The sequence below is a fragment of the Xenopus laevis genome, chromosome 9_10S (genome assembly GCF_017654675.1).
Source record: "Xenopus laevis strain J_2021 chromosome 9_10S, Xenopus_laevis_v10.1, whole genome shotgun sequence".
NCBI lineage: Eukaryota > Metazoa > Chordata > Amphibia > Anura > Pipidae > Xenopus > Xenopus laevis.
In genome coordinates this window covers 17,821,381-17,826,283 of record NC_054388.1, presented here as the reverse complement: position 1 = coordinate 17,826,283, position 4,903 = coordinate 17,821,381, and the positions used below count along the sequence as shown (strand labels likewise).

General features: G+C 40.8%; 1 long non-coding RNA gene across 1 annotated transcript; it reads right to left on the bottom strand.

Annotated features, from left to right (window-relative positions):
• Positions 1-1,308: 1,308 nt before the first annotated feature.
• Positions 1,309-4,502, bottom strand: LOC121399069. Its single transcript, XR_005964727.1, has 4 exons — positions 4,160-4,502; positions 3,331-3,506; positions 2,878-3,068; positions 1,309-2,433 (listed from the first exon to the last, which is right to left on the bottom strand). It is a non-coding gene; the product is annotated as an uncharacterized LOC121399069 (long non-coding RNA).
• Positions 4,503-4,903: the final 401 nt, after the last annotated feature.

Genomic DNA, 4,903 nt, shown 5'->3' with positions numbered 1-4,903 from the left:
TGCTCCTAGGGGTGGACCTCAGCTCAGATTACAGCAGGGAGGGGAGGAGGGAGAGGGGAAAAGGGAGAGGAGCAAACTGAGCATGCTCAAGCCCAAGCCCTGGAGATTTAAGATGAAAACAGGAAGTGTGATACAAAAGCCCATGTGTACACAATAGAAAGAAAGAAATGCTGTGTCTCTTTTGACAGAGGAATCAGAGCAGAATTACTTGGTGTATTTATATAGACCTTTCTGATAAAGCTTACTTAGTTGTAGCCTTTCCTTCTCCTTTAAGGCACTATCCATATGGAGTGTCTGTCTCCCTCTGCATCACTACTGATGACTTTATTGCCTCCTGAACGGAACCAACTGTGCTTGTGCCACTGTGATAGGAAAATCAGTTCTACTGGAGAAGCCATGCGCGTTATAAAGGATAATAATGATGTTTCTTTCCCCCAGGCTCCTCTCTCTACAACTTCTCAGTTGGTCTGGTTCCCTTATTCAGCTATTGACCATCTCCGGCAGGCTCTGGGCAAGAATGAAAGTAACCGGCACAATCAGGCTGTTGAGTTCTCTGCTTTCCTCCCTGTCTCATGGGGTTGTTCACCTTTAAATGAACTTTTGGTATGATGTAGAGAGTGATATTCTGAGACAATTTGCAATTGGTTTTCATTTTTTATTATTTGTGGATTTTCAGTTATTTAGCTTTTTATTCAGCAGCTCTCCAGTTTGCAGTTCCAGCCATCTGGTCCAAATCCCCCTGGCAACCATGCATTGAATTGAATAAGAAACTGGAATATGAATATATTCCTGTCTACCACCATGTCTCTTAAAGGGCAAGTAAATCCAGGACTAAACATAAACTGCATGGATTAATATCAGGGCAGGGGGGGCTGCTGTACTGACTATCAGGCCCAAACTGGCAATCTGTGGGTTCTGGCAAATCCCAGAGGGGCTGCTATAAGATGCCATAGAAAATCAGTATTTAGTGGGCTGGTGGGGGCTGTTTGGGCCTCTGTGTACCTGAAATGCCAGGGACTATTTTGACTCTCAGTCCAGGCCTGCTGACTATATAACATTTGTATGTGATTGATTAAACAAACCTCTGACATCAGTGCAGATCAGTAGGACTGGGTCCAGACCTGGCTTATCCCCTTCTTATATTTATTCATCCTTAGCATCTCCTTTCACCAATTTCTCCCACCCTTGCCTCTTGATTCCACCTTCACTTTTCAGTGAGCCTTTTCCCTTGCACTAGAGGTCTCCCTCCTCTGTAATGTTCCCTGGCAATACTATAGAACTATAAAAAATGCAAGAACACCAATAAAATGTGTATTAACATATTTATTTATAAATTGGATGTTATATTTATGCATTTTAGATTAATTCATACTAATTTAAGTTGGGAAGGACTCACATCCATTATGTTCAAGTTTTAGTGTAAAAGGGATCTTCCTATTTAGTAGTTGATCCAGAGGAAGGCAAAAACCCCATCTGAAGCCAGAGCCAATTTGCCTCAGAGGGGGAAAAATTCCTTCCTGACTCCCAACGGGCAATCGGACGAGTCCCTGGATCAACTTGTACTATGAGTTTATGTGAGTATCAGTACTAAGAGTTTATGTCAGGGTTTAGAGTAGGAGATGTGACTGGTTGTTGAGTGGAAGGCTCAAAGGATAGAATTTAGAAAGGAAAGAATTTGAACAGAAGAAACCACCAAGGAATTGGTGTTAGGAGATTGCACGGGGGAGGCAAAAGAAAAAAGTGGAGAAGAGAAGCCTTTGTGTAGGGGGCATCAGTTTAGTGTGTGCTGTGGTGACTAAATGTCTTGGTATTGGTGGAATGGAAGAACCAATGGAGGTGCAGGAAGAAGGGCAAGGATTAAAAGATATTTTAAAAAGGGGAAACTCTTGATGATATGTAAATAAAAGAAGATATTGGTGGAGGTGTGTTAGCACAAGGACAGAGCTTGCGGGTAGAGGTAAAATATGGGATAAGGGCTGGTGGTGGAGCTAAAGTTAAATGAAAAGTCCTTGGGTAGATTGGTAATTGGATACTAATGAAAACTAAGGTCCTAATAGTGGAGCTATGGTGTTTGAAAATGTGAATGCTGCTAGTGGAGCTATAGAGGTGGATATGAATGTTGGAGCTATGGTTCTGTGAAATGTAGATGCTTAAGGCAAGATGTTGGAGTTGTAGTAGTCTGCAAAAAAAGGAAGATGGATGGAACTATGGCACCTCAAAGTGAGGTGGAGATGTGTGTGGGTGGAGTGAGGTAAAATGAAGCAAAGACACCACTGGTGGAGATGTGGTAGTCTGAAAAGAATACAATCATGGAGCTACAGAAGGAGATAAAGTCCCTGCTGGTGTAGTTGCAGGAATCTTGAAGTTACCACTTGCTGAACTGCATCAGCTTGAAAGGAGATGTTGCTGGTGGAGCTGCAGACACCACTGGATCTGTATGAGACAAAAATATCAGTCAGTAATAGATCATCATTAATTCTCATTCAGAGGCATGGCATTTATGCACAAGTCTTATTCATTAGGGGTTCCAACATGTTAGGGAGTTTTTCTCCCAGGCTGATGCTCCTTTTAGAAATAAATGCACTGGCTATGGGAATAGGAAATAATGCCTGAGCCTTCTCAATCGCATTCTACCCTGTTGTGTTATTGTGTGGCTGCTGCAGTGAGGCTAATGTCCATCAGCACAGAAAACCTTGATTTTGGGGAGGATTTTGACCAAGAAATGTAAACTTGAGCATCTTCTAGCTGAAACCCACCTCTTGTGCACAGTGAGGATTCGGGTCCTACCAATGTAGACACCCACCAGGCAGCAGGGGATCAAATTGTTATTTGTCTACCAGCCGAGAACCATTGTACTGAATGGAGATGGGACCTTACCCTGTGGATGTTTCTTTTTCCTCGGCTGTGATTCAGGAAACTCATTCTGGGCTGTTGATGTTATTGGCCACAATATCAATAACAGGAGAAGCCCTCCAGGGCCATTTGCAGAGCTGCTTCTTGTTCTGCCGATGTCTGTGTGCAGAAGTCATAAGCACGCCGCAGCTTTGAGAGAGCAACTCCCTTCAGTCCTGTATAGGGAAAAATCATATTTGTGATTCATGAATACTAATTAGAGCTTGTATATGATTCATAAACAAAAAAATAAAGACTGAAGACCAAATGCAAATTGTCTTACAGCGCCAATGTCACCATTATACTAAAATATATTATTAAGTACCCCTTAAAACATGTTTATTATTCCCAATGCCTTTATAATGAAACCAACTCTTGCAGCTGTTGAGTTACACTGTGAGATGGTGCAGTCGTATCAAATATAATGGATTCCCTCACCTTTCTTGGCCGGCAGGTTCTGCAGAGTCCGGAGATGTTCTTCAATCTCAGCCCTGACGATCTTCTTAGGTGGCAGTTGGATGACAAATGGGTGCTGCAGGAGTTCTTCAGCACTCGCTCTCTCCAAAGGGTCCTTTTTCAGACAGGACTCCAAGAAGGACACAAAATGCTGTGACCTGGAAAAAACTGAGATTTTAGCTTTAGCTAGCAAAAAAAACTCCCCAGATCATTATTTCCAGATTCCAGAAGCTTTTACCCAGTAACCATTAGCTATACCCCAGAATATACATATATTTACCATCTATCTATCTATCTATCTATCTATCTATCTATCTATCTATCTATCTATCTATTCCTCTATCTATCTCTTTATCATCTAACTATGATCTTTCTATCTATCTATCTACAGTATATCTATCCCTCTATCTATTTATCTATCTATCCCTCTATCTATCGTCTATCTATCTATCTATCTATCTATCTATCTATCTATCTATCTATCTATCTATCCCCCCCTCTCTCTCTATCCCTCTATCTATCTTTCTATCTGTCCCTCTATCTATCTATTGTCTATTTCCTATAGCTTTCAAAACCTCTATTTATATTTAGGAGGTATTTAAACAAAATACACACCCCCTGAACTAGGAGTGAAATCTCCCCATTATCCCAAATTTGTACATACAAGTGGCATGGTGAGGGCAGACTGTGGAAGCGGCTGAGTGGTTATAGGAGTTGCCAAATGTCCCAAGTGTTAATAAGAAAATGTGGGGAGTTCCATGTCTGCAAGCACAGGTACAATGTACAGTGACACGAGCTGGGACAGACTCACCAGGTGTTTGATTGAAGCTTCGGTGGTTGGGCTTCAATTATCAGGTCCTCCACTGGGTATTGCCCTGTGTATGCTGAAAGTGAAAAACATATATATCAAGCCCATCAAACATGTCTAGAAGTTATTTATTTAATCTATAGAAAAAGTAATTTTTTGCTGGAAATGGCAAATCATCCCAAATTCCTCCCATTCTGATATAGAACCTCTGCTGCTCAATGTATAAAATAAAGTAGCCACAATTGTTATGATTCACTTACGTGGTTCTCCCTCAGCCATTTCGATGGCGGTTATCCCCAGCGACCAGATGTCACACTGCAAAAGACACACCAAAGAGCATTAGAAGGAGAGAATTGGGTTATACTGTAGGTGTTTAATAAAATCTAAGTAAAAAGGCTGTGCTTATACAATTCTCTTTTAGAAACTTATACATATATTATCATCTGTGCAAAAGTACACGGCATTCTCCTTAGCTCAATTATGGCAAAAACAGAACAGAATACAACTTAAAATAGCCAAATGCACCCCCTAGTAAATGAACACACCATGGTATATGTAAAAGTAAATAAATGCTTTATTATATATAAAAGTGTATACAGCAATACATCTCCATTACAAACAATAGCAGTTACTGTACATAACACCAGCGTCACAATGCAAATGAGCAAATATATTAAAATAAACACATTGTGCAAAAAGTTAAGAACCCCAATGTTTCGGGAAAACTCCTTTCTGTCAATGAGAAAA